This window comes from Pogona vitticeps, chromosome 3, assembly GCF_051106095.1.
Source record: "Pogona vitticeps strain Pit_001003342236 chromosome 3, PviZW2.1, whole genome shotgun sequence".
NCBI lineage: Eukaryota > Metazoa > Chordata > Lepidosauria > Squamata > Agamidae > Pogona > Pogona vitticeps.
Genome location: NC_135785.1, coordinates 91395760 through 91422571, shown reverse-complemented (window position 1 = coordinate 91422571; position 26812 = coordinate 91395760). Strand labels below are relative to the sequence as shown.

Genomic DNA, 26812 nt, shown 5'->3' with positions numbered 1-26812 from the left:
TTGTAAGCTGCTCAAAGTAATGGCAGGCCTCTAAGTGGGCAGGGTAGATATTTAAAAAATAAAGAAATAAACATATCGGTCAGTGTCTTGTTTGATTTGCCACAGAAAGAACAGAAATGGTGCTAGTTGTTTTCTCCATTGTTCATGGTGTGCCCAGATGTGTACTGGTTGTACAACTGATTTTGGAGAAGACGCTTTCGAGTCAGCAGATCGTTCTCACCTTAGCTGAATTCACCAAAGCATCTGGAAGGGGGAACTTCTCCATACAGTGCCTGATTGCCATCCTCAACAATACCCATTATATCCCTCTCATTCCAAACCACCTGATGTGAAGTTGTTCTGCCAGGCTGAGATGCCAACCCTAACAGGAACTCACTACATACTTCCCTGTCCAGTAAATGTTGCTGTGGCCAAACATCTGTACCAGTTTGACTGGACCTGCAAGCAAACCAGAAGGAACACTAGCACAGAATCATGCTACACCAGATCCCTCCTGACGTACTTTAGTGAAGAGTGCCACCTCCCCGCTGCTTGCACTCTTTCCGGTGAAAACCCCACCTCCTCTGCCGCTGCAGCTGCCTCAATCCCTAAGGAATGAATTGCAAATTCCTTAGCCAGCAGCCCCATTCTTTTCAACCCTGCCCTCAAGAGAGCAGTGAATTGTAAACAGGATAGTGAAATCCTATTCTCATGAATAAAAAGGAAGTGCCCACCAGCCAGGCGGACCTGCAAAAATGTCTCCGTAGCTTGGACTGGGCTCGACATCTGGTTAGTTGCCCTGCCTGAACACCGAAAATGGTCCATCTTTGACTTGCAGAGGAGTACTCTCATATGGTCCTCCACAGGGAAACATCCTGCACCTATAAAGCCCTAGTTGTTCCTCTCACTCCATTTTGAGTTTACAACCACCTCAGTCACCTTCAACACCCCAAAGTATCAAAAGGTGAAAACCACCTTAGAAAGGAATGCTTCAAAAGCTCTCCTCAAGGACTCTGAATGACTCCACCGAATAATGTATCTGTAATGGGTCTGCAGTGATCAGCCATAAACTCTGCATTCGTGATCTTTCTTATATTACAAAAACAATTAGCTGAAACCAAACCCTTTAAAAACATGGATTTGTGCCTTCTACATAAAGAACAGAGAAGCAGATGAAGCTCTAGGTTAGCTGGGAAAGCAAGATTTTGGAGCATTGCCCTACTCCAAAGTACATGGGTGTCACTCTGGATTGTACCCTGACCTTAAAAAAAAATTGTCTGAACTCCAGAAATAACATGCTTAGGAAACTCGCTGGGTCAGACTGAGGTGGAAACCCACAAACAATAAGAGTAATAGCTTTGTCCCTGTGCTACTCCACAGCAGAATATGCTAGAGCCGTATGGTATAACTCAGCACATGTCAAACAAGTGGATGAAGCTCTTAATGATTCATGCAGAATTATTACTGGCTGCCGGAAACCTACACCCATTGAAAAAGCCTATTATTTGGTTGATACTGCCCACCCAGAAGTACATTGTGAGATGCTAACAAATAATAACTGAAATAAGCTAATACATCACCAAGCCATCCACTTCATGGGCACTCCCTAGACAGCAGCTGAAGTCAATGAAAAGTTTTCTGCACACATCTCAAGCTCTAAATATGAAGAGGCTCAGCTAAACCTATGGAGAACAAAAACAACACATGTTGCTGAATGGATGAATACTGAAGAGTGCTCCCCATCAGGACAAGACTCTAGCTGGGCCATCTGAAAGTCACTTAATAGCCTTTGAAGTGAAGTAAGAAGATCAAAGAATAATCAAATAAAATGGGGCTACAAATACAGGACAAATTTTCTACGACTATGGAGAACTTGAATCAATTCAGCACTTGTGTGCATGCAATTTATGTCCCATCATGTGTACAAAAGAAGATCTAGCAAATGGCTGAGATAATGCTATTGAAGTAACCCAGTTCTGATCAAAAATAGTTGAATTATCTTTAATTTAATTAATTAATTAATTTAAATTAAATTTCTTTAAAATTTTACCTATACTTCATATACATTTAGAATATTCCATTGTGCAATACTCTGATAAGAAAGAAAGAAGAGAGAGAGAGAGAGAGAGAGAGAGAAAGAAAGAAAGAAAGAAAGAAAGAAAGAAAGAAAGAAAGAAAGAAAGAAAGAAAGAAAGAAAGAAAGAAAGAAAGAAAGAAAGAAAGAAAGAAAGAAAGAAAGAAAGAAAGAAAGAAAGAAAGAAAGAAAAACATGTATGGAGAAATACATTACCAGCCTTCCAAAACATTTTGCTTCCTGTGTGAGCAAAATGTTTGCTGGTTTACCACCTGGTTGTCACACTGGAACAAAACCTGCTTATCCCTAAAGTCCTCTGTCTAAATAGATATTACCACCAAGATGCTAAAGAATTCAAGAATGTCAAGTAAAGCAAAGTGTGCTGCTTATATACCGCCCCATAGTGCTTCAAACACTCTCTGGGCGGTTTACAAGTTAATTATGCAGGCTACACATTGCCCCCCCCCCCCAGCAAGCTGGGTACTCATTTTACCGACCTCGGAAGGATGGAAGGCTGAGTCAACCTTGAGCCGGCTACCTGGGATTGAACCCCAGGTCATGAGCACAGTTTTGGCTGCAGTACAGCAGTTTAACCACTCGCCATGAGGCGTGTCCAAATTCACCCATTCTGTGGTGGCACAATAAAACTTGCTCTACAAAACTGCTACAGAACTTCAGCGTAGGTTTTGATGAGATACAAAAGTTTGGGTCTGTAGCAAACACGTTTCTGGAAATACCGTGGCTTCAAAAATGTACCACAGAACTATATCTCAGACAATCTGAGGCAACTCAGAGCTTCTTCACATGGTGTGAAGCACCAGAAGCAAGGCAGTGTTTTTCATACCATGTTTAATGTGGGAAACAGAAAATGTGGAGGGTAAACATGCAGTCACTCAGGGAGCATACACTAGGCTGACATACTTCTCTTCACATTTTACTTGGCCATTTCAACAGGAGTCAGTGAAACAGGAGCATATCTACAGTGGCACATAAAGTGTGACTTAGCCCTGGGAATCATGAGCTTCCAGTTACACACCACATTGCTGACTGAGTAGATAGTACAAGGGATGGGGAGGGAGCAGGGAGAACACCTAGGCTTAACAGATACGAGTTCTGATGATATATTCAGGCCAAATCTGTTTGCAGCCACAGGTTGGTGAACAATCTGAAAACCATTTTACTTTGACCTCAGAAAAATCAGCCAGCATTTGCAACATCATTGGTCAGGAAGTATATATAACAGGAGTCTTCGTTAAGCATTAAACCAGGCTTGTCCAACCTGTGGCCCGAGGTCCGCATGCGGCCCAGGTCAGCTCGTAATGCGGCCCAGTGCAATTTTTTATTTTTAAAGAAATTCCAACGTTTCAAGTTATACACTGCCGGCGCTTGCGGCCGGAATGTGGTCGGGGCATGTCACAACAGTAGAGGGGGAGAGAGGGAGGGAGGGAGGGAGGGAAGGAAGGAAGGAAGGAAGGAGTGGGAGGGGAGGGGAGGGGAGGGGAGGGGAAAAGGGGTTGCGTGACTGCATTGCGCCGTTCTCCCGGCCCCATAAAGCTGCTGGAGTTGAAGCTGGCAGCCTCTGCTGTCTGAGATTGCAGCTGTCGGTAAGCGTGCTTGGAGCGGGGCTGCAGAGGACAGCTAGGGCTGCCCCCCCCATGTGGCCCAAACCAAATTTTCATCTTCTAATGTGGCCCAGGGAAGGTGAAAGGTTGGACACCCCTGCGTTAAACAGAGAGGGATAATATGTGGCCAATGAGTCACATGTGGCCCTCCAGAACCCCTGCCCCCAACACCCTAAACTTCCTACTGATTTTTTTAATGGCTCAAAACATTTCCTTGTGCCTTTGAGGTGATGTGGGAGATTTCTAGTATAAATTTGTTTGTTTTGTTTATTTGATTACTACCACTGGGACTCCCCATACACTCAAATTTTATTGTTTTAAAATATTATTGGCCACTAGAGGGCGCAAGGAAGTTTTTTCAGCTAAAAAAAAAATCATTTTTGTGAGAAAGAAATTCAGAATAAGGATGGTGGAAGCAACCCTCCAAGGTCCAGGGATGGGTGTGTGGGCCTGATGTCTGGAGACTGACCTCTCTGAGCTAGATTCACAACAGTAATCCATAGCTGTTACTGCCTTGCTTCTTTAGTCAGTCAGATACTAGATAAAGCCAATACACACTCAAATCTTTTTTGAAGTGCATGTGAATTTGACATACATTGAACTATGGAGAAGCTGAAGCATTGTTGAGCAAATATTATTGCATATTCCAATTTATTTGGGTCATTTTTCTTTTGATCCCTCAAGAAGCAATCTTGCAGGCAGCACTTAACCCACTGGCCATTCTAGCAGGAAGGGGGGTTGTGCTTGTGAACCCCAGTTCAAGTCTAGCCCATTTAAAAGAACGCACAAGTCTTAGCAAAGTTCATGTTCATAAACAATCTTTTTTTTATCAGCATATATCTTCATTTCAATTTTTCCCTGACATTTCGAGGAAAAAAGCAATTTCCTCACTCAGGGGTATAGCAGAGTTTGTCTTGCCTTGCCTTAAATATCACAGGTTATTTGTTTGCTTTGCTGAAGCTATCACTCCACAGCAGAAAAGTTTTCCTTCCCCAGTGGGGGGAAAAAGTAGCATTCTGGATTGTGTAGAGAGCTTCCATGCCTTCAGGAGGTCCTCCACTTTGGATTGCTACTCTCCATGTAAGGAGAACAGTAGTGGAAGGGCAGGGCTATGTAACACACACACACACTCTCACACACACACCCTTGTCTTTACTTCTACTTGATTAAAATGCCTCAAGAGAGACCCAGAGTCTCTAGGGAATAAGGTATAGAAATCAAGTTAATCAAAAGCTCTTTACTTAAAAGGGATGTCACTCCGAGCGCATCCAGACTGACAGCGCAAACCCCCCAGTGCTGCTGCTTAATATAATAATTCCTGGCTTGTAAACACAAACCTCAACAGCTCATAATATTTGCTTGAATTCAGAGACAACATTATGACCTCCAAACTCTTCTCATGTTAAGGTTGTTCTCCCTATGTCTTCCTCCGACTCTTACCTATTCATTTACCCACCCACCCCTACACCTCACACAGTTCTGGCACTTGACTAGTGCTGTCGCTGTGGACCAGGCACCAGAAGCACTAGGATGTACTGTATATAACAATTGCAGCCATTGTACTGCTGATCATCAGTAGCACACAGGAAAAGACATCTCCCAGGGCTCCAGGGGCCTGGTTCACAGGTATAGTAATATACTATGCACTGAATGGTGGTGTTTCAAGGGTCCTTGTCTCCTTCTTCCATTCCCCTGACACCACCACCAGAAAAGGGGATGAGAGGCAGTTTGAAGGGAGTCAATCAAGTAGCTGAGAGTGAATGAGTTTGGGGACTGACAGTGAGAGTGGTGAGATCAAACACCATCCTGCTTCTGATTAGGGCTTGAGCAAGTACTTTTTTTCAAAAGCAGTTCATTTCTCTTATTGTTATAGTGTTTGGAAAGTTAACTTCTGTCCTTCCTCATTACCATGATGAAAAATTAATTTGTTGCATTACTTATTGCACTCTTTTTTCCTTTGTTGTTCTTTTTTGTTACTTTTTGAGTAGTTTAGGATCGGGGGAAAAGAGGGCATGGGCCTTGAAAAATTATTCTCAAAGTGCCTCTAAGAAGGCTTTTCAATACATTTTCAAGATAACTTTCTGAAAACAACTGAGGGTGCAGCCGTGCAGTGAGAAAGGATCGGAAACAATCCCTCTTAAAGCAGCCTTTCCGTTTCCAGAGAAATCACTCCAGCCTCCAAAAAAGAGTAGCTGAAGAGTAGCTTGAGCACAGATCAGGGTCAAGCTGAAGCGCTATTGTCTGTACGTCATGTGGTTACAGGTAAAATCGCTCACATTGGACCGCAACACAAGGAATCCGAATCGCAACCAATTTCTCTGATCACACCCTGAGAAACATGATTTCATTCCACCCTACTCATTATTCTTGCTTTTTTGAAATGTTTCTGGTGGCACCATCAGGCTGAAATGGTGAGGTGGGGCTGGCCATGGAGGGATTTGGAATTTGGTTATTCCCCCCTTTTTTTAGTGCAAAGAAAATTATGGCAAGATCTCTCTACCCTCCCTCCCTTGGAAAAGGAAAAGAGACCAGTCACTCTAGATGGGTGCAGCACTGCCCTGATTAAAAGGCTGGGGGAAAATCTTGTCACTTCAAGCCTTCCTTCTTTTAAAGATATGGTGTGGAGCTACATCTCTGGACATCTATCTCTAGAGAGCAGAAAATGGAGGAGGGAGGGAAACTAAGAGAAGAAGAACAGGGAGGAAGTAGAGGCCTCAATTGCCCCAAGGCACGGGGAAGAAGTAGCAGGTATGGGGCATGCTGTGTGCAGACACCGATGGTTAAAAGGTATATTTTTATTTTCCAATGGCTTGAGGCTATTAGAGGGAGAACTAGGAAGGGTAGGGTACTGCTTGCCTCCCCACGCAACAGGCCCTGTCACCCACTAATGCTGTTACGGCTGTCACCTGCTGTTCCTAACTGTCAGTGGTGGTACTGGCCTTATGTAGGCCTCCTGACTGAAAGTCAGATCATTCTGGCATGATGTAGGAGATGGGATGGGTGAGTTAATGCAGCAGGAGATCATCCCTAATGAAACTTTACTATTCTCATTATTCATTGGAGAAAATGGGGATTTATCTGATAAAGAGTCGGTGGTGATCCTTGTAGGACCTGCAAGAACTGAAATTGCCCAAATTTGTGGAAACACCCAAGAAGTTTCTTTCTGAAGATACTTGGATAGGATTTGGGCAATAGCACTGATGGAAAAACTGACTACTCATGTTAGACTGCTTCAAAGAGAAATAAATGAAGATAATTTCATTAAAACTGGGCACCCTTTGTTGTTTTGTTTGTTTGTTTTCCCTAGAATTAAATAGAAAGGATGCCATTTTGAGATGTCGGCTGTAATACTGGTCTTCTGCCTTTTAAGCTTGATAGAATGTAAAGGACTATAGAAATGGATTGTATAATTCATAGAGATAAATTTGTTGCTGTGTATGTGATTGTATGGGTAATTGGGTTATGGGTCTTGTATTATAATCCCTATTATTGTTTGTGTTATTTCAAAAAAGTTTTTTTTTAAAATGAGGGTGTTGGCCAGGCAGCAACATTTTTCCAAGGGGACACATGGACCACAACTTGTTTGAGGGAGGTGGCTCCGTTTTCCAGGCCCACTGTTGAGCCTGATTGCATCAGCAACATTAACAAAAATGGTACACATTTGACTGCCACATATTTCACGACTTCCCACTATATATACTTCGCTTCCAGATTGTTTCAGCAAAAGCTTGTGTTTTGCAAAACAAGCACACAGCATCCTACAAATGGTCTCAAACAAAGATTCAAGCCTATTTGTGGATAGCACTCCTCCTCTCTCACAGAGTTTTGTCGAAGTTCTTAAATGTCAGGGAGAATTAGTGTCGTAGTGTCGACATACTTATTACTTGTTCTGCTAAGTTGTTTTAAACTAGTCCCTTAGCCTGGGATCAGACAACATCTTGCTTCAGTTTCAAGCTGTGTACCTCATGTATTTTAATGTTTATTAAGAGGTGATATTGGAATTTACTGGGCCCAGACCATAGTTCTGAGAGGAGAAAACACAGAGAAATGGCAATGATAGAAAGGCTGGACAAAGGACCCAGGGAGGAAAAAAACAATGAAAAGGAAAATGCTTGCTTCAACCTTAAGCTGAAGTTTTAGAAGGTGTACAAAATAAAAAGGCTGCTATTAACAAAGATAGCTCAGTCATAATACCTAGCATTTATAGAGCATTTTTCCTGAATTACTTGAGTTATTTTGGGTAGGATCCATGTGTGATTTTTCCAATAGAAGAGTTTTTTCTGTAGAAGACTGTTCCGCTACTGGAGAAAGACTCTTTGTACCCAATCTATTATTTTACTATTATTTTTGCTTTCCACACTGTGACTTCATAGCTTGGAGAGTTATATTTTAACCTTTCTAGTTAATTGTTGCAGAGATAAAAAGTAATTTATAGTTTCTTGTTGGGAGGTCTAAAAAATAACGTACAGCATTGCCCCTAAGGTTAGTCATTACTCCTCTGTGGGTTTTTTTGGGGTGTGTGTGCTTTATTTTGATGAAAAAGCGATGGATCTGAATACATTCATTCAAACTGAATGAAGTAGATTTGAAATATCTTTGAAAGGAGCACTGTAGATACAAGGGCTTGTCTATATAGCTGAGGGGGCAATTACATTGGCCATTTACCCTTCCAATTTGCATCAGATCGGACTCCTGTGAATTCCAATTAAAACCCAATGATTGCATGACATAAAGCTCTATGTGGGGAAGCTCATTGTGGAATTGTGCCTTTTTAGTGGGTGATTTGAATGTGCTCTGATCAGGTTCAGATCGCCTTTTCCCACTTTCTGCCCAGTGTGATCACCTGAACCAAAGACAAAGGGGCATTCCCAGAGCTATGAATTCCTCTCATCTGAGCAACTCTTGTTCACAAATAAGCTTTCTTAGGGAGGCAGGGGAGCTTTAAAGGCAATACTGGAATATCATATTGCTAGATTGTTATATGGCTTTTATTATATTATTTCTTATTATGATTGTGCATTTTAATGTGAACTGCCCAAAGTAATGCTGTGGCACTAAAGGGAGTGGTAAGTAAGGAAGTAAGGAAGGAAGGAAGGAAGGAAGGAAGGAAGGAAGGAAGGAAGGAAATTCAGAAAAAGTAAATAAAAAGGAGGTGAAAATTGCCAATGAGCACCTTGTCAAAGGCACCTTCTGCTATGCAAACACAGTTCTCTGCCCCCTCCCCCTGCTAATTTCTGCAAATTGTTTGATATCTGGATGGCTACAGCAAAGTCATCTGTGTCATTTGAGGGGGATGAGACTGCATCAGAGTGGATCCAATCATTATCTTTCCCGCTATGTCACTCTGCCCTGACACTTATACCAGAAACTCTCAAGCTCATTGTATACTTGGTTAGCTACAGTGCAACACTAGTTCTATAAAGTCCTTCTCAACCAGCCTTTTACCACTTGGTGGTTTGTAGCCTGAATGAGGGGAAGACTTCCCTTCACCATTTTGGTCATGAATTTGGTCTAAAGTGCCTATGACTTGAGCACACAGTGCTGAAACAGTGATCTGCCATTCTTGTGTGTCATGCCTTCTGTTCTGTACAGACCACTATTCTTTCTTTCTCTTCCAGCCTGCTACACTCTAATTTTTGACTTCTTCAGGTTCCAGTGACATCTTCTATTCCATCTTGATCCAAGTTATACCTGCAGTTGCAGCTTCCTCTTTAACCTACTGTGAGGTTCAAGCAGATGGCCTGGATATGCCAGAGTGGGAGGAACCTTTTGTATAAAAATTGCTCATCCAGAAATTGACTTTAATTTTAAAAGTCCTCAATATTTGTATGAGGGAACATCATATAATGCTGGGCAATTAAAAGGGTAGTGCTCAGTTTCATCACACAAAAGAAAGAAACCACTCAAGACTTCTCTTCTTTCTTCTTTGCTTTAGAGAGTGTCACAACAACAGCTAAGATGATCCCTGGAATTTCTCCAACACCTGGAGAAACCAAGAAACAAAAAGGTACCCAGGGCTTTACATTGCTTCTCTCCTCCAGGAAGAGTTAAGAAGAAAAGAGTTTCTATCTAATGCATCCCTTCCCTTCTTGTGTAATTGAATTATCCCCATATCTCATTACCCATGAAATGCATTAGACATTTTGTCAACAATGGAAGAGAAAATATACTGCATTGCATAACTAAGTAGTCTGTGCCATAGAGGACACACAAGAATTGCTGCAACTCTGTAGGTCACAACAAAGACGTTGGCTTTATTTTTTTTTTCCTCTTTCAATTTTGGCATTAGAAAAATGTCTAATTTTAGTTCTAGAAGGATCTGAGAGGCCATTCTCTACCCCACCTTCCTGCTCATTGTAGGAGTTTCACAAACACACTGTCTCTGGCAGACATCTCGCCAGTCCCTGCTTAAATATTTTCAAGAGAGCCCATGGACTCCCAAGGTAATCTGTTTAATTGCTGTTCATTAGGCATCCTTCAGTCTCGAAAGACTATGGTAACGTGCTCTGTATGGAGGACTTGGAACAGCGTCTGGTGTGGCTGAGAAGTCCAATTCGAGAGTGACAATCCCTTCCACACTGAAGACAAATCCAATCTGTTCCCTATCCTTGCAATTTCCACCAGTTAGGTCTGGTCCAGCTTTCTGGAGCAATAGAATACATGCCTGCTTGATTATCTAAAAGCACCTCTTCAGATATTTGAAGATGATCATGAAGTTTCCTCTTAAATGTCTCTACTTCAGGATAAAGAAACCCAATTCCTTCAACCATTCCTTGCAAGACTTGTAGTTTCTAAGCAATAGCTGTGTTAGTCTGGGCAAGGATATCGGGGGGGGGGACAAAACGATATAAAAACAAACAAGCCAATGTGCCACAATCTCTCTCTCTCTCTCTCTCTCTCTCTCTCTCTTTCAGGTGTCACAAGACTTGGTTTCTAGACCCATTATGGTCTTGCTCATCCTTCTGGACACACTCCTCTTTAGTGATGTCCATCTTAAAACATGACATCCCAGAACTACACTCAGCATGTAGAGGACAGTTGCTCATGATTTGCTGGTCACCACATTTCTGTGACTGAAACCTAAGATTTAATTAGCTTCTTTAGCATCCACATTGCACTGCTGACTCATAATCAACCATGATGCCTACGCAAAGAATTAGCTAGTGTGAGAAATTGTGGATACTGATGAAAAGTGTTTGTAAATCCCTTTCATTAGAATCATGTTTTTAAAACAATGTGTATATTGGATCTTACTGAAACAATGCTTTATGGCAAGATTTTTCAGCATTACTGAGTTGAAGGAATTTAGAGCTTTTCCAAATGGAATATTTGTTCTCCATGATGTGTCTGAGATGTCCCTGATGAGATCTGTTTTCCTCCAACTGTCCATATGGTATAAAGTTTGGCTCACTAACAACAATGACATGATCCTTGGCCTTCTGTGCTTTTTGCATCTCCTAAGACGGCATGGTTTATTTTTTATTTTGGTTCATTTTGGGGGAGAGGGAGGGTTTAGCACTATGGAGCTTCCCAAGAGAAGTTCTTTTCCCAGCCACAGAACCCAGGTCAGAAGCTTTCATTAATTTTATTGTAAATATTCTGCCCTTCTTCCCCCTGCCAAAAACAAAATAAATACTCTAGAAGGGATGTGCCAGCAGAAATAGCCCATGTGTGGCAGGGAAGAGTGAAATGATCATGGGATGCTGAGGTCTGTTCATGGGAAGGAAGAATGAAAAGAAGAGAACAGGAGAGTAAGATAGGTAGAGAATTGTAGTGAGCCCTACAAAGAAAGAACAACAAGAAAGTGAGGCAGGACCTGTAGACAGGTAAAAAGCAGTGGCATCCAGCAGAGAAGACAGGAAGCCAACAAAAGCAGCTGGGAACAAGCAAATCCCAATAAATCCCAGAATTCCTTGACATGAAGGACAAACCGTGGCTGACATCCTATTGCATAGTTATACGTACTTATCTCGACATTACACACACAGTAACTCCAATTACACCAAGGCAGAAGTGCTGTTCATGAAGTGCTTCCACAGGTGTATTGTGCAATTGGCCACAATAGGAATTGTGTGACCAATTGCACAATTGAACTGTGCAATCCTTTTTGCTGGACACAGCACCTGGCACATTGACACAGGCATGACATTACATTGCACCCAGGATTCTAGCCTGGGAGAAAAGTGTGAAGAACTTCAACCCATCTAGAAGAGCTTTAATAGAAGTGTGTGACATGTAGGTTCTCATTATTTACCCACCACTTTCAGACAAGAATTAGCTGCAGCAACAGCAGCATAATCGTTACCTCACCTTTGCAGGAGTATGAATTAAGCCAACAGACAGTTTGAGATTGAGAGTGGGGAGACAGATATTGAGAGAGAATGAATCAAAGTTAAGTTTTGTATTGATTGGGGATGTATAAATCTGGCCTTCAGTCCTCACAGAGAGCTTTTCTAACTAAATAAATCCATTCCTGGTTAATCACAGGAGTATCTCAGGTTTTTCTCAAAATGCAGTAATTGTGAAAAGGTGACTAGGACAACAAGATACATTACAGGGTATCCTATCTCTTGTGACCTTCTTATTGAAGGACACCATTCTGTATGGTTATTGGTTTATTACCCTTTGTAGTGACTAAAGCTGATACAAACAGGAGCTGGAAATGATGAATCATTGTTTGAATGCTCTGAGTCCAGAAAGCAAGAGGAGGAATCCTCCTCATTCTTCCCACTTGAACGGCGGCTCCTTGAACAAGCAGACAGACCGTTTCTGAGCTTGCACAAGGAGGTACTAGTGAATAAGTCCTTGTGCAATCCGGGACACTATCCAACAACTGCCGCAATAGCCAAAGTGCAAGCAGAAGAAAAGGACTGTGCCCTAGGTGCTTAATTAATCCAGCAGAATCTCAGTGAATGAAAGTTGTTAGCAATAAACATCTTAAGATAGATAACTTTTCCCAAATACTGATATATATACACTAACAGGTTACAGTCAGTTCACACTCAGCTCAGCCCTCATTATGTGGGTGGTTTGGCTCCCCATAAGGTTTTTTCCTCCTAAATTTTAATTTCTGTGACCTTGGAATTTGCCTAAATCTTTCAGTAATTCCACATTATGTAGAGGTGGTGCTGTTTTGGGGTACAAGATTTACACCAGGCAAATAAGTGTATTTATTTATTTACTTACAGTATTTTTTTAGCCGCACCATTACCAGTGGCTTCTGGGCGGCCAGAAGTTTACCAGTGCTTTCAGTTGAACTGCATATACGATACAAATATAATATGTTGTGTTTTTACAAAGCATTACAGGGGTGTTCTTTCTCTCCAAATGGTAACAGCAACAACAGGAATAAACCATGCACAACATTCCATGACTGCTGAGCATGCTCAGTTCTTGATGGATTGTTTGGGGAGATTTGCCTCCTCAGTTTGTTTTTTATGGGCTGGGAGACATAGTTTAGAAAAGTAAATTCTTGGACTATAGTTCCCCAAATCCCCAGCTAAGATGGCACATTATTATCCAGAAATATTAATTATTTCAAGCTTTCAAAATTCAGGTATCTCCCTCTTGTTCTACACCTCACTTTGCTTTCATTGGCATGGCCTACGTGCACAATTGAAAGGAGTAATTGTAACAATCTGACTTTGTCTTCTACTGTGCTGTTCGTTTGACCCTTTTTAGTATTTGTATTCTTACTGTTTTTAGCTTTTAATATTGTATTTTAATGATGTAGGCTTCCTTGGATCATTCTTAAGGAGAAAAATGGGGTAAAAATGTTTTAAATAAAAATAAATAAATTACAAGCAAGATACTGAAAGGCTGTCAAGTAGTAGCTCTGCCATCTTGCTGCCTTTGTACTTTTAAAAAAATAGGCACCAACTTCCTTTCAAGTCAACAGTTAAGGTAGACAGGGAGAGATTTTAGGCTTTTCAGAACTATATAATCCTATGATCCTCCAATGGGAGCCAGCGCCAAAACAGGAGCTTAACAATTGAGCCAGATGCAATAAACTGATTGGGGGCAAAGGGGAACAGCTCTTGCACTCCATGAGTTCTCCACAGGGATGGCCTGCATGTGCAACAAGCTCAGGAAAGGTCTGAGATTCTAGATGTTGCTGGACTGCAGTTCCCATCATCCATAGGAGGTGGCTATGCTGGCGAGGGTTGATAACAGTTGCAATCCAAGATGGTACGGAAGGCCCTGTATATAAAAGTACACACAGCCGAATCGCTACAGATGAGGGATTCTTGAATTAGAAGGAAAGATATAAACTGCTTTGGTGTAGACAGTTCCTTGCTGATATACTGCAATTCATCTAGACATTCACCGGCAGCTCCCAATCAACCTCCTTTCCACTCTTGATTGAAGGCCAACACACACATTATGCGGGCAAGCCTAGATTTGCCACTGCGTTAGTAAAGAGCCATAACCAGTCTCTCTTCTCTTTCCTCTGTGCCCAAATGACACAAAACTGTAGTATGTGACCTTTGCCCATTACACTCTAGCACATTCCAGGCAACATATGTAAACTGCCCTTAGACGTTCCTTTTATCAGATCTCTTCTTAATGCTATAGTACTTAGTTTCTTGAAGTGGAATTGAGGGAGGTTTATGACAAACTGGTGCATCATCTTTTTACGAGCGGTATCTACAGCTAAGTAACTTTCCACTGCTTTCAGTGGCCATGCCTTGCATATGGATTCGCCTGCCACCCTGCATCTCCATTTGGCAAACCCGGGAACACCTATGAAGCTGAGCTTCTTCACAGAAAGCTAGCATGGAGAGAAAGCTACAGTCTCAAATGTGCTGTGCTTGTGGGCATTTTATCTGCACTTTGGCACTCCTTGCCAAAAAAAAGAAGGCAGCAGACTTTGTCAAATAAGGCAGTTCAAAAGAATCAGGGCATGCTTCTCTCGCAACTCAGTTTATTAGTCAGGCGAGGAGAAATGATGTTGTGGATGTACAAAACAGCACTTCCCCCTGGTCCATCTTAGCTTTCTTCTCTGCAAAAAGGTTTTGTTTTTTTAAAAAAAGTCTAAACAAGTGCTTTTGAAAAAAAATCATTTGGGTGAAATCAAACAGGCATTTTGGTGTACATACATCTTGTCCTTCATATTATAGAAAGTGATGGAAGAGAGAGGAGGGTCCGTGGGTTATAATTACTGTAAGGGTAGTAATTTTGATATCTTTTATTATCAGGGTGCCCAGATGTAAAATGGAACTCTGTAATATTTATAGTATGTCATTTCTTATAATAAGCAGTCTGATGTGACAAATGGAGAGAGGATCAAAGGTTTCAATTAAGGGAGGCATGCCATACTCTGTTTTTAATCCTCCGCCACTACAGGGCACATTGAAGTTAGCTCTTTGTCATATTTGCCATGTTTAGCTAATTTCTGTAAGATATTTAACAAGCACACAGGTGAAATCCATCTACTGAGCTATTGTTAAGTTATTAATAGGGATGTGCACTAGCACCACAACTCTTATTCAGAAATCTGATGCAGAATTTTGAATTAACAGTGTGAGACCTTGTTACTTGACAGAGCGTCTCTCCCTCAGATTGTCTACCCAGGCCACAGATAAACATAAACATAAACAAACATAAACAGATGTTCTCTTTGCGGGTAGCCACCCTGAGAGAGGCTCGGAAAACGACCACCAGGTCGTTACGCTATGGAATGTGTTGCTTCCAGATACACACAAGCCCCCTCCCTCTTGTCCTTCCAAAAACCATACTGTTCAAAGAGGCCTTTGGAAACACCTTATCCCTGTAACATCTTCATGGCCCATGTACTGAGCTGATATTGATTTCGATTTGCTGTCCAGGTTTCCATCTTTCGGGGGGAGACACCTTGGGTTTTTAATATTTCTTGGATCTCTATGTCTTTGTTTATTTGTTTGGAAGCCGCCTAGAGTGGTTGCAAGACCAGATAGGTGGGATATAAATAAAATAAATAAAATTTGTGGGTAGTATTGGGTTGTGGGATTTTAATTGTTGTTAGCCACCCAGAGTGGTGCCCCAGCACTAGATGGGCACAATATAGTTGTTCTGAATTCTAAATTTGAAGTCCTATTAATTAATTAATTAATTATTAATTAATTAATAGCCCTTCAAATTCAGAATTCAGAACTTTAAACATTTGGAATGTTGAGACATTTGGAACTCTGTTACAGTGAATATTATATGGTAATTATTTTCCCCTTTAAAAAGGCGTAAACAAATAAACCACTTTTAAAGGATTTCCCTCTGTCCTTTGACACCTTCCTAGTAATTGTGCCAAACTAAACGAGTCCACGCCAATGTGCCTAGGTATTAGGAAATGTTTGTAACAGGCATACTGATTGAACCCTGAAGAGAGAGAATGCCAGCAGGAAATGCCAGCCACATTGGGGAAGCAGAGCCACATCGGCAAATACACAGTTTCCAACACCACCACCCTGCTGCTCCAGTCTGCCTGTTGGAGTGCATGTTCCTAACAAGGATTGCTAACTAAAAATCACTACTAGTTCCAGTAATTGGTGAGCCAAGTGCAGCTGGAGGGACAGGAGTATCCCATGCTTCTGAAATGGTGCCCACCTGAGTCCCCTCAGTCTCCTCCTCCTTTGCGTCGAAGGAGTTGATTCCCACCAATCATTATGCTGTTATGCACAGGAAATATTTGCTGGGAATGGGGGCTGAGGATATGCCCTTCTTTGAATCTGATGAAACTGCATGGCATTGATATGAAAGGAAATATCTGGTGCTCTTAATAAATCTCTTTACTCACAAAAGCAGCAGAATTATTGTGTCCAAGCGGAGAATGGCAGTCTGAGTGCTGATGCCATCTTTGTCCTTCTCTGGCCCATCAACTCTTTCGGAAAAAAATCTGCCTTCTTCACCACCATTTTTCTGGGACCTTGTCTTGGCTTCCCTGGCCAAATTGCACAAAGATGTCACTGGAACATGTCTGAGTTTCACACCAATGTGTTCCATCTTGAATCAGAGGCTTCTCTGCCACCTCCTTGGCAGATACACACATACCTTGTATTGCCGCCTGCTGCTCTTTCATAGTGCCAGTGCTGATCAAGGCAGCTGGGTGACAGATTTTGCTTTGGGGGACTTATCATAGCAGTTGTGGGCTTTCCCGCTCTTCTCAATAGAAGCTGCCGCAGTGGGTGCAGGCAGCATCCCTGCAGTCTTCCCCAAGTGCCTACTTTTTCTGCCACACCCACGTTGCATACTGCCTGCAGAATCTACCCCAAGAGGAACAAAATCTGATTTTGCTGCAGCGGCATAAACACAAACATTTCCAAAGAAAATCACACATGCACATACAGAGACACAAAATCTATTAACTTGATATAAAACTAATAATAAATAAACAAACTTAATATATCTCTTTAAGTTTCATTTCTCAAGAAATCATTCCAGGATGGTTGAGAAGCAGGTTTCAGTTTCACTTCTTCCTCTAACAAGCAGAAACCAAGCCTTTTGCTTTCTTACCTATAGAAGTAAATGGGATTCTGAATACTGTATTAGGAATTATTGTTGCAGATATTCAGAACTATCAAATTCTGAACCACTGCAAAAGCTTTCCAGTTTGTGTGCCTGTTGAGTCTGCTGAGTCACCTGACCACTATCTTCCCACTCATGTGAAAGGCATTGTAATTCTGATTTTAAATCATTTCTAATTTGGCACATTTACATATAGATCAGGACAACCAGTGTGCTATAGTGGAGAAAGAGAGATGGACTAGGACTCAGGAGTTCTTAGATGCTGTCTTGTCATCTCTGACTTATGGGGAAGCTATGAATGAGTGACTTCCAAAAGGTCGTTTTTTCCGTGTTATCTTCCTTGATTGGGTTCAAATCTGCTTCTCTTGGCTATGGAAACTCACTGAGAAAACCATTCCTTCAATGTCCCACATGCTTTGAAAACCCTATTAGGGCTGTCATATGCCAGATTCAACTTGACGGCACATCACAACAATGTATAAATTAGTATATACTGATTAACATGCAGGAATAAGGCCTTTGATATGGGAAATCTGTCATTCTTCCATCAGCTCTGGACTCAGGGAAGAGTCTCTGGCAAAATTATAGTTCTGTTTTAAAATAGAAATAAATACCCTAACTCATAGGAATGTCATGCAGACAAATACAATCTATATGTTACTCATTAGAAAGATCCCTTATTAGCTGCCCACTTTCAAAATTCATTCTAGGAGAGTAAGCACTTTTGTTAATATGGTACTGTGTGTAGGCAGTCAGACTGACAACACATCCCAAAATGATCAGCAATCTGAGCACTGAGTAAAGGGTTTCAATGACTTTGGCTGATAATTCACTACAACACAGGCTAGAATCATCCTGCCACCAATATCCAGTTTCATCAAATACATGATGCCGTAGGAATCAATGGTAACAAAACAGAACTTTGTGGTAGATGTTGTAGGTTTGTGCTCAAAAAAGACAACCGAGTCTTTCAGAATAATCAATGGGTATTCACTGATACAGCTACACACACCAGGTTGCTTGGCACCCACGAAATACAGAAATGTGAGCTATTAATTTGGTATTACTAGTGTGCTGACAGTCTTGTCGAAAGACTCCATAGGAAAGAATCTTTCAACTCCTTGGATGAAGTTGGCAAAACTTTGAACTAGAATGGTGTGTGTGTGTGTGTGTGTGTGTGTGTGTGTGTGTGTGTGTGTGTGTGTGTGTGTGTGTGTGTGTGTGTGTGTGTGTGTGTGTGTGTGCGCGCGCGCGCGCGTGCATGTGTGTGTGTCTGTGTTTGTATGGGAATAAAAAAAGGCATTGGCTCTTTTTGTTGTTGTTTAGTCGTTAAGTCGTGTCCGACTCTTCGTGACCCCATGGACCAGAGCACGCCAGGCCCGCCTGTCTTCCACTGCCTCCCGGAGTTGTGTCAAATTCATGTTGGTAGCTTCCATGACACTGTCCAGCCATCTCATCCTCTGTCGTCCCCTTCCCCAAATGGAAAATATGTAATACCTTAATAATGTCCACTTGGAGAATCAGAATATGGCACATAGACTCAAAGGAGAAACACACTTGTGGGTTAGATTACCAAAAAGAATATATTTACAAACAACATTTTTCGATGGCTGGCCCTCCTTTATTAATTACAACCATAATCAAACCGTTTTCCCCCAATGGATTCATGCAACTATCTTTGCTGCGATGTTTCTATCAGCGGTGCTCATCCTTACAATGTATGCATTCTGATTTGTCCATGTATTGTTGTCAATAACACTTTGTTTTGATGGATTGTTAGTTTGCACAATTCAGTACAATAATTATTTATGATTTTACTTTTTAATATTTCCTTTTTAAAGGACGGGGAAATGTGTGGCCATCCTGATGTTATTGCACTCAACCATCATTCCTCACAGTTGTTTTTACTGGCTAGGCCTGATAAGATTTGCAGTCCAACAACTTCCAGAGAATTGAACTGGGGTGACTCATTAATGCTTTGTGATTTATTAGAGGTGTGCAGGAGTACAGGACCAATCAAAAATAACATTCCATAAACCACGATTCAGGACCATATTTGGCAAAGTGATTGCAGACAGTACGTATGGGCTTGGTCCCTGCCAAACTGAGAGAAGATCAGACAAGATCTAATTTCTGACTTTAAAAGCATTCTTACCATCACGCTCATGAACATGTTTTGCTACAGTTTCTGTAGCAGTTTGATAGTTATTTTTCAAATTCCTTCCATTGCTTCCTCAAAAGAAAATGATTCCTACTACAATGTTTTCTGTTTAAATTTCAACTTGGTCCATCCTATCATTTAGAAGATATGCAACCTTAAAGACGCTTATTTTACACAGAACATTCTTCACAAAATCTGACTACATATGCAAAATCCGAAGCATGTCATTGGCCACACTTCTTACCAGTACTTCAGGAAATTAAAGAGTCTCATTGAAGTGAATAAGGCTTACTTCTGGGGAAAATGGTAGGTTGGGACTTCAGTCTTTCCAGATGCACTAGTGCCTTTGAACAAATAAACACAGAAAGTGCAGCCATGGAGTGGGGAGGGAAGGAGAAGAGGAGTGGTAGAAAGATATAAAGGAGGCAGGGAGAGAAAGGGAGAGATGGCACAGAGAGATGTGACAGGGTGGTGCCAGAGAGAGAGAGAGAGAGCAGTGAGGATGGAGAGAAGCTGTAGAAATGCAAAAAAGAGATGTGACAGAGAGAGAGCGAGAACCCATGTAGCAGGGAGAGGAAACACAGAGAGGGAAAGTGGGGGGAAAGAGATCCCATGGTAAGAAGAGAGGAGGGAGAAAGAGGAACCTCCTTCTCTCAGCTGAGTACTAGTATCGCCAGAACTTGGCTTGGTAGCTGCTGCTCTGTTCTCAGTTTTGAATCTGAAAAGCCACCAATGAGCCAAACACGAGGTGATGATTCATAAATTTCTGTATATTGGAGGAGATTAGGGGCATGTTTCACATTACTTGCTGCTCCATGAGTCCTGTCATGGAACAGTAAATAGGGACTCAGAAAGGTGAGTCCACTTAAGGCATCAAAGTTGTACCCTTTACATTCAGAAAGGCGCAGAGGGTGCAATTTTGACACCTTAAGTGGTCATAAATTCTGCCACTCCACTCCCAAAGGTCCAAGTAATGTCCCAGTAGATATACATTTGCAAAGAAAGACCTACAATGCACATTTCCAAGTGATTATAAACAAACATTCATATCTCTTCCCCCTCCCTGCCAAACTAGATGTCTTGTGCCCCACTGTTCTGTATAAAGGAACATTTGACCAGAATACTACAGGAAAGAGGAACAGTACAGTGTGGAGGACAGAATGTCAGAGTAAGAATCGGGTGACCTGGTTTCAAATCCCTACTTGGTGAGGGAAACTCATAGAGAGGCTGCAGTAATAAACCACCCCTTGAGCATCTCTTATCCCTGGAAAACTCTACTGGGTTGCCGTAAGTGATTTAATGACACATGACAACAGCACTGCTACAAGAAATGAACCTGACTCGTACATCCCTGTCTTCTGATACCTGAAACTACCATGCCCTGGGTTGCGTGGGATGGAAATACTTGGAATTGATGCTGCCTCTTAAGGGAATAGCAATTCTGTCCACCACCAAAGGCATGCATTTGAGTGCACACACTCTAACTGAAAGCCACATCTTTTCTAGTCATGTGGATAGTTTCGTGCCCCAAGCAATAAATAGCTAGAGCGCTGTTGAAAAATTGTTGCTTGTGAAAAGTGGTTAACTGATGAAAAAAGGAGTCAGGTTTTGCAATTTTTTTTTGTTCAGTGGCTGTAAATGGCAGTGAGCACAAGAGGGGATCCTGCAGACTATCCTGATTATTAACATTGGTGTCATTAATATTCAGGCTTAGCCTTTTTTCTGCTGGCCATATGGGCTTGATATTGCAAGGCAATGTCAGGCCATTTCCTTAAGTTTTGAATTGTGGATACAGAAACAATATCCCACATTCACAAATTGGAGTCATTTTTGTTTTGTTTTGTTTTGGAAGGGGTGAGTACAATGCAGAAGCCAATCCCCTCCTAGGTGAGAGAGAAACAGAAACAATTCATGTATGACCGGGAACTGGGGGAATGGGGGTGGGGGAATTAAGACTGAGACTGGAGTCTTCAGAATGGACCACACATTTCACATGCAAAAGATACATGGCCCAAGCTCCCCCATCTTCAGTTAGTTCCAAAAAATATTCCCACTTGAAGCCCAAGAGTCTCTGCCTCTTGGGAGCCCGAATCCAACTGATATTCATGGAAGGCTTGCTGAAGCTAATTGTAGCTAAACAATAAGGTGTGATATTTGTGCAACTAAATGATAAGTTGCAACATTTCAGTTCTACAATTAGCTGCATAACCAGTCTGTGTCTCTGTCACATGCCTGGTTAGGCAACTAATTGTGCAACTGAAGTGTGTTCTAGCATGTTGTTGGTTACATGCAATCTGCTGCAGCAAGTTACACAAGCCCCAACAGGATTCTGACTAGCGTGGAAAGGGAACCTCTTGCCTTTAGTATAAGGTAATTCCCTATGTCACTAAAATGGCACCAACTACCTGTAACTTTTTAAAGAAAAGATATTGTCCAGTATCCTGTGATATGACTCCAAATGCACAACAGGGGTGACATCAGGGCAGATTGCTGCTATGTAAATAGCTCCTTTTTATTTTGGGATGCATGTAACTATCACTGCACACTAATCCCTTGTATCTCAAAACTGTAAGAGGGACTCTTTAACTAGCAACAGTCTGCCTTGGCCAGAGACTTACTCCCATTGTTCAAGTAGAGCTATGCAACAGGATTCTGGCCATTGTTAATAACAAACATTTTAAACTATCAGTTGCACGATTAATCAGAGGCAGCTGATTAATAAAGTAATAAATTAAAGTATTTCCCATTTAATTAAATAAACGTTGCAGATCGAAAACAAATAAATTTTTCAATCAGTGGGCCAAAGTTCAACCGGTGGGGGCGGGGTTCTCATGTTTACAATAGTATCCAGTTATTCCAATCAGTTAAAATGCTGAGATGAACATAGAGGTGGGGGGCAAGCTAAGCACAGAAGAGGGAAGAGAGAATTCAAAATGTATTCTCTACCTCTCCCCACATACCTCTTGCACTGTGTGTGTGTGTGTGTCTGAGTGAGAGACAGAAAGACAGAGTGACAGAGAGAGAGAGACCCAGATATATCTACATTGTTGATTTCAAAAGAAGTAAAGATTTTGTTCCAAAATGCTTGGTGAATTCTTCTTCCTGTTCAAAGCTTCCTTAGACCCAAACATTAAACGGTCTGTTAGAGATTTGCTGGCACTTTTCAAGCTCTGACAGCCCTGTTTTTATTTCAATTGCCTTTAAGCCACTTCATGAGATTTTCATATATAAATATGGAAATATGCAAAGTCTTTAGATTTATAGGATCTGACATTGTGGTTAAAATGAATCCCAAATGATTTGGTCTCTTCCTTACTTATTCATTCCCTTTCCCTTCCACGGGGCATCCCTATTCTTCACTCAATAGCAACCCCTGCTGGTGGCTAAGGAACAGAACGTCCCACTAAGATTCCCCCTCCCCTTTGATTTGTCATTTATTCTACTGGAGAATTTATTCCAAATAAGTCTTGTTGATGGCATGCTGCATTTGACCTACCAGTATTTGACAAAGAAATCTCAGCACTGGAACTATGCAGGGAATTTTACATATGCTAAAAAAATTAGCATCGGAATTAGCATCGAAGCTACCAACATGAATTTGACCAAACTCCGGGAACCAGTGGAAGACAGGAGGGCCTGGTGTGCTCTGTCCATGGGGTCACAAAGAGTCAGGCACGACTTAACAACTAAATAACAACAACAAGGAAATTAGTCATCCAGTCCATTTTTTAAAAATTTCCTTTACCATTTTCTTCCATCTCTTGTTCTGCATGCCTGCCACAAAGTGTTGGACGGGGAAATAATTGCACAGATTCTTCTTCTTCTTCTTTTTCTCCATGGAGTGGCCTTCATTCTATGTCCATATACATTTTTTGCTTTTGTATAATTCTGATTCCACGAAGAGTTAACAGAAACATACATGATGTCATTCCATGACACTAGTCCATAATGTTGTTCCATGATGTTTACCCAAGAAGACTCTGAGGTAGACTTGACCCTGGCAAGCTGCTCTGTGTCAGGATAGCAGCAGATGCTAGCAGCAGAAATGAAATGTTAAAGAACAGATCTACACGGCATATTGTGTATCTTCAGAAATATGCACCCATCTCCCTGAGTAGTGGAAGATACTGCACCATTTGCAACAGTGAAGCAAGGTCCAATTTTCACTCAGATAGACTTTTTTTAGGCAGAACAGTAGAAGGCTAGCATTTTATCATTCACCTCAGGCAGCAAAATATCTTGGGTAGGTGTTATAACTTGTTCAAGTAGCTTTGACAAACCCAGATGGTGTCCTCAGGATGGGATAAGAACAGTATTGGGGCAAATTATTTTGAAAAGGCAAACCAGACTCAGTCAGAGATAAGAAACATTTGAGGTTTTTTTGAACCTGAGAAAAACCTACATGTTTCCAATCTGTGGCCTTGGCTCAGTTGTTTTACTTAGTCCACCAAGCTGGGGTTGTAATCCAGATATGTTATAGTCCCCCACAACTGGAGCTCAATAGGGTAGGACAGGCTGAACTAACCAATCCAACTCAATAATATTATTGACTTCATTATATGTTGAATCAATCACTTGAGGGGGAAAACCCATCCATGCCCACCCCATATCATCACCACAAAACTGGCTCTGCTAATGTTCTGTTTGTGGGGCGCATGTTTTTGGCAGGCATGTATTTAGACAGCCCAAGGGCACTGACCCTTCCCTGGGGCTTGTGCTTCAGCTTACATTGTGCTCCCTTGTCCTTCCCACCCTCCCTGGAGTCATGTGAGACCCTCTTTATTGAAATATCTTCTAGAATGGAATTGACAGCAGTGAAAGAGAAGCTGCAGGTGCCATCAAAGGCAAGGGCAGGCTGACATTGGTCACCCAGACCAGCTTTATAAAAAGAGAGAGAGAGAGAGAGAGAGAGGTGAATACTTTTCATGGGGAAGGTGTTCAGTGTGCTACATGAGAGGATGAAGCTGTAGAGTGGTAAATTCCCAATGACACAAATATGCAGCACTCTTGTAAGTTCAGATTTGGGAAGTCAAAATGTCCTCTGTCCTTTTTAGTCACTCATTGTCATCCAGCTCAAATAAAAACATGCACACAGAGCTCCTCTTGGTTCCCAAAGGTGCTTTTCATCTTGTTGAACTTGCCGTAACCCCAATCCCCTCAGTGTCTTCCCCTCCATTTATAGGTTGGAGTGGAGGTTCCGTCAACACAGCTGACAGTCAACATTTCCAGAAACTCAGACAGAACAGACCCAGCATCCATCTCGAGTACGAAAAAGCCACATGTTGGTGTGAAGTGCATACCTGTGTCAAGCAGAATGGTAGCAGTTACTATATTTTCCGGTGAGTCATCTCTTCTCTTGATATGTCCAAAGTATGTCAGCATCACTCTAGTTATTTTAGCTTCTAGTGAGAGTTTAGGACCACTTATACCCTTTTTCCCCGAAAATAAGACCTAACCTGAGAATAAGCTTTAATAGGATTTTTCAGGATGCTCGTAATATAAGCCTTACCCCCAAAATAAGCCCTAGTTAAGTGAAACCCCACCCTCCACCATTGTGCTGCAACCAGAAGAAGATGACATGATTGAATAAATGTAGATTGTTGTAAATGAAAAAAAATCTAATGAAAATAAGCTCTACAGCATTTTTTGGAGCAAAAATTAATCTAAGACCCTGTCTTATTTTTAGGGAAACATGGTATCACATTCTGTTTCAAATGACTCAATGTTTTTCTTGTCACAGCGAACATGTTCTTTTATTTTTCATTTTGAGTTCATTCAGGACGTGCCTCTTTTATTTTTACATTACTGATGTACTGGTCCTCTTGGTTTACGTAAAACAGAAAGTCTCTTTCAGGCTTCCCATTTGTGTTTTCCCATTCAGGTTTTCTGTTTTCCCTTAAAAACTGCTCCAAAAAAGCAGAGACAAGGCAACAGAGAATCAATCTACTCTAAAAGTAGGTAATAGTACATGAGAATGCAAAATCATAACAAAATCTCTGCAGGCACCTGTTTATACAGAAAATCTCTGGCAATGCTCACCTCCACACCAGCACTGACCAACACCAGCAGCCACACAAAGTTGCTCGTCCAGCCAAGATACTCAACCACCCCAAATCCTACATAAAAAGCAAAAAATATTTCACTCATCCATCAATCAGTTCAAAAAGCAGTAGCAAAAGTAATCCAACAAAGAAAAGGAGCAACAATAACAAAAACATACACACAAAAAACACACAAAAACCAAAGGGGAGGTCAAAAACACAATCCCAATTAAGCATGCTGATACAGGCAGGCTGCCTGGCAGCAACAAAACTAATCCAAAGAAATTTAGGGGAAGGGAATCCTCCAAAAATCCAGAACAAGAGCAAAAGACAAAAAGGGAAAAGATCCAAGATGGAGGCACAGCAGGAAAGCAGCAATCCAAAATAAAAATAAAAAATCTCAATAAATTGATAGACAAAAGATGAAGCACTAAAAGTTACAGAAAAGAGGAAGCATGGAAAAAAGAGGAACTTTCATGTATCCCCTTACAAAATTATGAGTCATTTGTGTTTAAGAGGCTGTTTTCAAGCAAGCACAAAAAGAACAAAAATTATGAAGACCAAAAAGATGTAATTTAGACATGAAAGGCAGATTCCTATTCCTAGATCAGTCAAATGATTGATGGCCACCATAAATCATAGTGAGTAGAACTGACTGTAGGATAACATCAGTGTGGAACAAAGCCAATTCAAAGTGAGGTCAATGCTTTCATCAGTTACAGGGATAACACCAGACAACCCTGGATCAAATTGCAAATCCGGCGATGTCCCAGTGCAACCATATTTTTTCTGCGGGACAATATCACTGACAACAAAATATATGAATGCACAGAGAAGCAGTTCGCTTCCAAAGCCTTTTGAAGTCATGCCCACATGAAAAGTGGATGTGGCATGTGTCTCATTGTGCTAGACAGCACCATAAAAGAGAACCTTCAGTTTGGCCATTCCAAAACAATCCAGGTTTCTCATTTTCCTTCTGTGTTGGCTTCATCCTGGATTGACAGGAACACGGTATTAAATTGCAACTAAGTTGCACCTTAAATATCAGAAAACAAACAAGTCTGCATCTTTAATATTTTCTCAAAATCACACATGGATATCTTCTTCTCTTTGCCTCACTTCTCCCTTAATCCGTTTACCCCAATATTACCACTTGCTTTTCTGATTAATTTTGTCTGAATTAGGGTAGAGGATTGATGGTGCTTTAAAAAACACCAAGGTGGAACAAGTTACAGCTGCATACTCTTTTGCAGTTGCACAGCTGTTCATGACAGAGATATGACAGAGATTGACACCTGACAGCCCTCCAGGATGCCCTGATTTCAAGGAGTCCAAAAATGAAAGTAGTGCGGAAGTACAGGGAATATATAGGGGAAGAGCAGAGGTTGCTACTTGTACATATATGAAGTGCATTAAACCTCTGTTCCTCCTTCCTCTT

At 41.4% G+C, this 26812-nt stretch overlaps 2 long non-coding RNA genes across 2 annotated transcripts in view; one reads left to right on the top strand and one right to left on the bottom strand.

The window, feature by feature from the left end:
• The first annotated feature begins 3934 nt into the window (after positions 1-3934).
• LOC144588440 (uncharacterized) lies at positions 3935-25603 on the top strand. The gene is made up of 2 exons (XR_013544012.1): positions 3935-5937; positions 24516-25603. It is a non-coding gene; the product is annotated as an uncharacterized LOC144588440 (long non-coding RNA).
• The window catches only part of LOC144588439 (uncharacterized), a 57703-nt gene continuing 56187 nt past the window's right edge, over positions 25297-26812 (bottom strand). The window contains exon 2 of the long non-coding RNA XR_013544011.1: positions 25297-25449. This is a non-coding gene — a long non-coding RNA (uncharacterized LOC144588439). The remainder of the gene's footprint in view (positions 25450-26812) is intronic.